This window comes from Haematobia irritans, chromosome 4 (genome assembly GCF_050003625.1).
Source record: "Haematobia irritans isolate KBUSLIRL chromosome 4, ASM5000362v1, whole genome shotgun sequence".
In the NCBI taxonomy this organism is placed as follows: Eukaryota; Metazoa; Arthropoda; class Insecta; order Diptera; family Muscidae; genus Haematobia; species Haematobia irritans.
This window is the reverse complement of record NC_134400.1, coordinates 110,115,239-110,124,160: the sequence shown is the minus strand read 5'-3', so window position 1 is coordinate 110,124,160 and position 8,922 is coordinate 110,115,239.

Sequence of the window (8,922 nt, the reverse complement as noted above, 5' to 3'; positions counted from 1 at the left end):
TGAATAACTTTTATTCGAAAATTTCCCATACAAACCTATTGTTGTCCAATTTTCGTAAATATAAATCCATTCAATTAATATATAGCAGATTTGTTTTGATCCTATCACTACGATTTTTTTCATTGCATTTTTTGATGTTAAAAAAATAATACCACATTCAAAATTTTATTTCCTAAATTATTTCTATATTCGGTTCCAAAGATTTTTTTTCTTCATGAGCTATCACAGTGCTTTAAAAACGTGCTAACGACAACTTAAATTTCCAAATTCAGACTCGACTTTAAGTAGAAATTATTCTATGTATACGTTTTTAAAATAAAATGTTGAAAAACCTCTTCTATTTTTGAACGCTATTTTGGTTTGTGGTCAAGATACAAAAACTCCACAAATTTAAAGACTATTTCATTAATTTTAAGAATTTTTTAGAATTGACCCTAGCCTTCTTTCATGAAAAGATACCCATTTTTAAGTTGAATCACTTAACTATAAGGACAAAAAGAATTTATCGGCTATTGGACAAGGAAAACAGTTTATATAAGATAAATTCACAAATGCTATTATAACCAAAATTCGCGTTCGTATTTTAAGGAAATGAAATCTTTGGCTTCACCACAATATTTTTTCAATGTACAAAGCAATTCACATCTACTATTTTAATTTAGTAATATCATAATAACTTTAGAATATTATAATAACATAAAAAGGATAAACGAGTCAAATGCTAATATTCCTAATAATTTACTGACAGTTTATATAAGGAATTGAAATATGTGGAAAACCTTATTCTGACAGCAAGGCTTAGATAAAAACGAAGTTTTATCCATATTTCAATAGGAACATGTCGAAAATAAAAAAAGCCAAAAATAGCTAAAAGGCTCATGAAAAAAAACCAAAAAAAAGCTAAAAGCTAAATGCATTTTTTTCCCGCTAAACGTCTTCAAAAAAAAGCCAAATCTAGCGGGAAAAAAGCTAAATTGGCAACGCTGTATGTAATCCAAATGTTTGAATAGGTTTTTATAATAAAATCTATATTGAATAAATAGTATATTAAATAATTATAATGAATCATTTATTTTTCATTTTGTTGTTTCATGGAAAATTAGTAAATAATCTATAAAAATTTGACTATTTTTTATAAATAACACTAGTTTACACTGAAAATGTACATTTGATGAGAGGTGACCTTTCTTATGTATTTTGATCTGCTGAAAAATTAAAAATTTTTTTATTGAACAGTTTTTGAGATATTCTGTTATTTTTAGTTTTTCGCTCGTTTTTCACTAAACAAATTATATATCGAGTTAGAAATGTCCGATTATATTGTTGTTGGTACTTAGGTTAGGTTATGTGGTAGCCCGATGTATCAGGCTCACTTAGACTATTCAGTCCATTGTGATACCACAGTGGTGAACTTCTCTCTTATCACTGAGTGCTGCCCGATTCCATGTTAAGCTCAATGACAAGGGACCTCCTTTTTATAGCCGAGTCCGAACGGCGTTCCACATTCCAGTGAAACCACTTAGAGAAGCTTTGAAACCCTCAGAAATGTCACCTGCATTACTGAGGTGGGATAATCCACCGCTGAAAAACTTTTTGGTGTTCGGTCGTAGCAGGAATCGAACCCACGACCTTGTGTATGCAAGGCGGGCATGCTAACCATTGCACCACGGTGGCTCCTTGTTGGTACTTAAATGAGAGGTATTGAGATGACGAATAATCGTGTATAATTGGATCTGGATGAGTTAAGTGGTTCAAAAAATATCGATGCAAAAATGGCAAATCTAAGACATGTGTGTTTGCAGGTCTATTTTAGAACCACAATTTAATTCGTATTTTCACTGCTCAAGAAGTAAAAAATGCAATGTAAAGTTAACTATTTAAAAAATTATGTGATGGGTTTATTTTGCTCACAGAGTAGTGTAGGGGATGACAAACAATTCATTACTTTCGTGGGTAGAATCAATCTTGACATACCGAGTATCTTAAAATGATTAAAAATTATCGAATATAAATTTTGGATGTGGGCTTTATTAGCACAAATCAATATTGTCTGGTATATAATTTTTGTTTTTAGACATATATTGTCGCAATGGTATGAAATAGCCGTATTCAATTCGCCGGCTCAAATACAAGCGATTTCAATTCGGCCAAATTTTGCGTATTCGACTGGCCAGAATAAGCCAAAAAGGCAATTAGCAAAATTTTTGCGAATGCGTTTGCCAGAAAAAACCTATTTATGAACTAAACGATGACTGTACAAAAATCTAACGTCGCCATAATCGTAAAAGTAGATAGCCGAATTTTACAACATTAAAAAAGTCCAATAATTGGAAAAGTCGACGTCTGCAAAAGTTTTGTAGTCTATAGTCGTCTTTTTCAAATAAAAAAAAAAAAATAATAAAAACAATTATATACGGCCAAAATGTCGGATCTTATTTCCCTTTCACCATAAATTGCGTACAAAATTCTACTAAAGACTGTCAGTCACAATCGAATTACTTTGGTTGTGGTAGCAACAGCCGATGTATGTTAAAAATTTTTAACATTGTCTTCTAAAGGCTGGTACTATGTTCGGTTCTCCAGTTGAAAATCGCTTTATTTTCGGGATTACATTTTCTGAAATAATAAACATTATACATGAACATAAACATATTCCTGTTAAATCTTAATGAAATCTCGGCGACGAAAAAAGTGCGTATCAATGGAGTCTGCTTTAAATGAAACCGCGCACTGAAAAAATATTGTCGTGAGGTCAAAGATTTCCTGTCTTTAAAATACGAATGCAAATTTTGCTTAGACGCATTTCTCCAATATAAAGTTGTTTTCCTTGTCCAAAAGTCGATAAACTTTTCAATGAAGTCATATTATCCTTATAATTAAGTGATTTCACTTAAAAATGGGTATCATAACATGAAAGAAAAAATTTTTTGGGCTAAGGTCAACTTGACTTTAATAATACAGAAAAATTCTTTAAATTTAATGAAATTGTCTTTAAATTTGTTGTCTTTTTGCATCTTGACTACAAAGCAAAAAATCGTTCAAATTTAGGACATGTTTTTCAACACTTTATTTTAAAGACGTTTTTTACTCGAAACATAGCATAATTTGTACTAAAGGGTGATTCTTTTGAGGTTAGGATTTTCATGCATTAGTATTTGACAGATCACGTGGGATTTCAGACATGGTGTCAAAGAGAAAGATGCTCAGTATGGTTTGACATTTCATCATGAATAGACTTACTAACGAGCCACAACGTCGAATTTTCAGTGAATGGGCCCTAGAAAAGTTGGCAGAAAATCCGCTTTTTTATCGACAAATTTTGTTCAGCGATGAGGCTCATTTCTGGTTGAATGGCTACGTAAATAAGCAAAATTGCCGCATTTGGAGTGAAGAGCAACCAGAAGCCGTTCAAGAACTGCCCATGCATCCCGAAAAATGCACTGTTTGGTGTGGTTTGTACGCTGGTGGAATCATTGGACCGTATTTTTTCAAAGATGCTGTTGGACGCAACGTTACGGTGAATGGCGATCGCTATCGTTCGATGCTAACAAACTTTTTGTTGCCAAAAATGGAAGAACTGAACTTGGTTGACATGTGGTTTCAACAAGATGGCGCTACATGCCACACAGCTCGCGATTCTATGGCCATTTTGAGGGAAAACTTCGGAGAACAATTCATCTCAAGAAATGGACCGGTAAGTTGGCCACCAAGATCATGCGATTTGACGCCTTTAGACTATTTTTTGTGGGGCTACGTCAAGTCTAAAGTCTACAGAAATAAGCCAGCAACTATTCCAGCTTTGGAAGACAACATTTCCGAAGAAATTCGGGCTATTCCGGCCGAAATGCTCGAAAAAGTTGCCCAAAATTGGACTTTCCGAATGGACCACCTAAGACGCAGCCGCGGTCAACATTTAAATGAAATTATCTTCAAAAAGTAAATGTCATGGACCAATCTAACGTTTCAAATAAAGAACCGATGAGATTTTGCAAATTTTATGCGTTTTTTTTTTAAAAAAAAGTTATCAAGCTCTTAACAAATCACCCTTTAGAAGTCGAGTCTTAATTTGGAAAATAAAGTTGTCGTTAACTCGTTTTTAAAGGTCTTTGATAGCATATGAAGAAAAAAAGCTGGAAAAGCGAAAAATTTAAATTTGCTTCCTAGAAGCAAGTACACAAAACCCAAATTTAAAAGGGAATTGTGTCTTAAAAGTATCTTTACTTGTATTCTCCGCTTCTTTGGCTCGGAATCAATAACAAAAATTTTAAAGTAAAGACAAAATCTTTGGAACCGGGCATGCTTTTTTTCAGTGCGAACAAGTACCTGCCTTAAATTGTAAGTTTGTCCATATATGGAGTCTGTGTTAAATAAAAAGACAGATTAGTTAGATGCAGAGCTTTAAAGAGAATATTAAGGAACCGATATGAACCAATTTTCGCATGGTAATTAGGAGGCCAAATTTCAACCATATCGGATAAAATTTCTTCCTCATGGACGCTATAGAAATCAAACCTTGGAGGTCGGTTTATATGGCGGCTGCGTATAATTTTGTATAATTCTTATAAAGCATATACCGCCTATCAAATTTCAACCGGATCTGATGAAAAATGGTCCGGGAGTCAAAACTGGGGATCGATATATATGGGGACCGATATAGACCAAAGTTTGCATGGTTGTTAGACATATACTGACATCACGTACCAAATTCCAACCAGATGGGATGAAATTTGCTCTTCCAAGAGGCTCCGGAATTAAACTTGGGGTTCGTTTTATATAGGGTCTATACCTAAAAATGGTCCGATATGGCCCATTTGCAAAACCTGCATCAATAACACCTACGTGTGCCAAGTTTCAAGTCGATAGCTTGTTTTGTTCGCAAGTTAGCGTGATGTCAACAGACGGACGGACATTGCTAGATCGATTCAGAATTGTACCAATATCCAGAATATACCATACATACTTTATTGGGTCTGAGACCAATATTTCGATTTGTTACAAACGGAGTGGCAAGATAGTATATCCATCCAATGGTGTTACCCTCCACTCAAAAAAAGTTTACTTGGATCCAAAGGTTTTGGCTTTCTCTTATTGATTTCGAGCTAAATATGCGGCATCTTTAAAATAAAGAAATTTGTTGGCGACTTATCGAGCTTGAAATCTATGATCAAGTATAACATTTAACGAATTAGAGTGCTTCAATGTAATTTTTTTATTAAGTAAAAAAAAAAAATTTAATCCAAATGTGCAAAATCCTCAAAATAAGTCTTAGCCTACACACAAAAAAAAATTTCTGGTTCAATCACGAAATTAATTGATCCAATTAATTTGTTAATTGAAATGTCTTCAATCACAGAAATGATAGTATCAATTAAAAAATTAATTGAAGGTCAATTAAAAATTAATTGATCCAATTAAAAAATTAATTGATACTATTAATTTTTGTGATTGATTTTTGTTTCAATTAAAAAATTTGTTGATTCAATTAAATTTTTAATTGAATATTTTTTTAAAACTCAATTAAAATTTTAATTGGAAATTTTTTCGTGAAATTTTTTTCTGTGTATATTTGGGAAAATTTCCTTAGAGCAAAGGCGGTATGACATTAACGAAGGGACCCAAATTTCAAAGATTCGTGTCCTAAATTTGTCCTTAATATTAATTCTGTTTCTCGAGACATACACACCACTAGATTTAAACAGCCAAATTGGGTTTTTTTGTGTTGCTGGCTCATTTGGGCTCCAAATTTGGGTCTTTTGGGCCATTTTTTGAGGTTTTCCTCTTTTTTAAGTGACGAAAGAAAACAAAAGAAAGTATAAGACGAAAGTTGGTATAATTTTTAGCACATTAGTTTTAAGTGCAAGCATATAATGTTCCTAACCAGTTTAAAATGTTTGGGACATTTATGTTATTATATTAGAACATATTATGTTCTAGGGAGCCACTGCGGTGCAATGGTTAGCATGCCCGCCTTGCATACACAAGGTCGTGGGTTCGATTCCTGATTCGACCGAACACCAAAAAGTTTTTCAGCGGTGGATTATCCCACCTCAGTAATGCTGGTGACATTTCTGAGGGTTTCAAAGCTTCTCTAAGTGGTTGCACTGCAATGTGGAACGCCGTTCGGACTCGGCTATAAAAAGGAGGTCCCTTGTCATTGAGCTTAACATGGAATCGGGCAGCACTCAGTGATAAGAGAGAAGTTCACCAATGTGGTATCACAATATAATGTCTCTGCACGCAGAGAAGAAACATGATTGTCACAATCATATTCGAAGAGCAAAATAATATGATAGGAGCTATTTTCACCTGCAACCATGTTGGCCAGTGAACATGGTTCTAAGAAAAATAAATTTGTCCTAATCTAAAATGTTATTATATTGACAAAAAGAATTTTGTTTCCTTTAAAAGACAATGGTCACGACCTAAAATATTATGGTATTCGTCAAAAATGTTTTTCTTCCAGTTAAAAGAACATGGTCACAACCTAAAATATTTTGATCTTTATGAAAAAACTTTTTTCGTCGTCGAAAAAAGGACGCCACTTGAGAAAATAAAACACAAAATTAACTTTATTTATTTGTTTTACTTATTTATAAATTAATTCATTGTTTATTTGTATTTTTAATGTCGTGCAAGCAAACTTCACATATTTTTACACATTCCGTTTTGGTTCAATTTCAACAATAAGTAATCATTTCATATTTACTTCGTGTCCATCAAATGTACCAACGCAGACATTATGTAACTGCAAATAGAAATAAATGATACCATATATCAAAATGCAGAACAAAAATCAGGTACATTTTTTTCAATTACACTTTCCTTTTTTGTGTTCACATAAAACCACGTGCCACTTCTGAATAAATACATTAACACAATAATTCCGTATTCTCCGTCCGTTCCAAGAAACAATCAATACACGACTGACGCTCAAAATGAAAATCGTGTGTACCTGCTCAATGTTTTTATAAAATTCTTTTCGCTGCAAAAAAGTTAAAAAATGAAATGGTCACGAAAAAAATGTAAATGGTCTTTATGGCCATGTAATGGTTCTAGACATGTCTATACTTAACCTATAAAAATATTTTTTTCCCTGTAAAAAAGTAAAAAAAATGAATGTTCAGGTACATGATTTTCCATTTAATGGTCTCAAATTCTATCATTTAATGATAGAACATATTTACGGTATTTGAGAATCATTCAAATGCTTATTGCCACCATACATTTTTCTCCGCTCGAAAACTATTATTACAAAGACAAAATACATGGTTTTCGCGGCAATTACATGTTCTAGTTAAGCATTAAATGGATGCGGCAACCATGTCCAAACATGGTTTTTCTGTGCGTGCATGTTTTGGTATAGCCCCCATATGATCGGTCTATATTTTTTTTCTTGGACTTGTAGATTTTATTTTCTTGGACTTGTAGAAACCGTAGTTTTCATCCAATTTGCCTGAAATTGGAAATCTAGAGGTATTTTCGGACCATAAAGGTGAGTATCGGTGCATGTTTTAGTATAGCCCCCATAAGAACGATCTCCTTGGGTTTCTAGAAACCGTAGTTTTTATCCGATTTGCCGGAAATTGTAAATATTCTGGTATTTTAGGCTCACAAAAACGTGCATCGGATTAAGTTTTATCGGTCCATTTGGTAAGGCCTCCATATTGACCGATTTCACTTCTTGAGGGTATAGAAGGCGCACTGATCATGAAAATTGCTTGAAGCTCAATGTTAAATTTCCAGATTTTACTTCTCGGGTGAAAATCTACAGATTTAAGATTTCAAATCAAGACGTTATTTTATAATTTACTTGCACACTTACAAGAGATGTTAATGATTCCTCTAGAACTATGGTTCTTATAAATCCAGAATCTGATATAGTCTTCAAATTTATCTTCGGGAAGTGTACTGGTTGAACTGCTCTGCTTGCTCTGTCATCAAACCCCCCTGAAATTTCAAAGGAAACTATAATAATTTAGTTCATGGTGGTGGGTATTTAAGATTCGGCCCGGCCGAACTAAATGCTGTATATACTTGTTTTGTGCACAGCTGGTTCCGCATTTTTGCATTTAACTCAAAGGGAAGTGAACTTGGAGAACGCAATCCCATAGAGACGGGACCGTTTGGCGGGATTCGCCAAACTGTATCACGTGGAACAGTGCAACTGTCGGAGGGGCGACGAAACTTCTAAATTGTCACCAACATTGTTGTCAGGGGATAGACCACCGCAGAAAAACTTTGAACCCATCTAAATTATCTATCACGATGAATATACCTGTAACAATTACACCGAAAAAATAAAATATTTTATAGGAAGAATAAACTAACTCGTTCGAAAATTTAACTAAATTGTACTCCATATTTTGAGATTTCCAGAAAACGTTGTTAAAACCAGGAACATTTAATGGCCTCTTGTACTTTTAAACTGCAGTTTACGAAATTACACCCTCTCATAGAAAAAAAAATTAACTAAAAGTAAAGAAGAACATCATTGGCGCCAAATCGTGACCATTTTAACCATACAATAGTTCATTCTTACTATTTTTGGGAATCGTACGAAAATTTTCATTTGCTTTAGTTCATAAAATGTTTGAGACATAATTAAAAAAACGAAGACTTCATTTGTCTGTGGAAATTGTCGTAAAAAATAATAAAATTTAACTACAATAATAATTAATTTTTTGCAATAAAAATAAGTTAAATTTAGTGTTAGTTTAACTATGGATTTTTTTTTTTGTACAACCCAGATAGGATTCTCTAACGATATAGGATTCTTTAACGAAATGGGCGCCACCATGGCGCAATGGTTAGCGTGGGTTCAAACCCAGTTTCGACCAAACAGCAAACACCAAAAAGTTTTTCAGCGGTGGATTATCCCACCTCAGTAGTGCTGGTGACATTTCTGAGTGTTTCAAAGCTTCT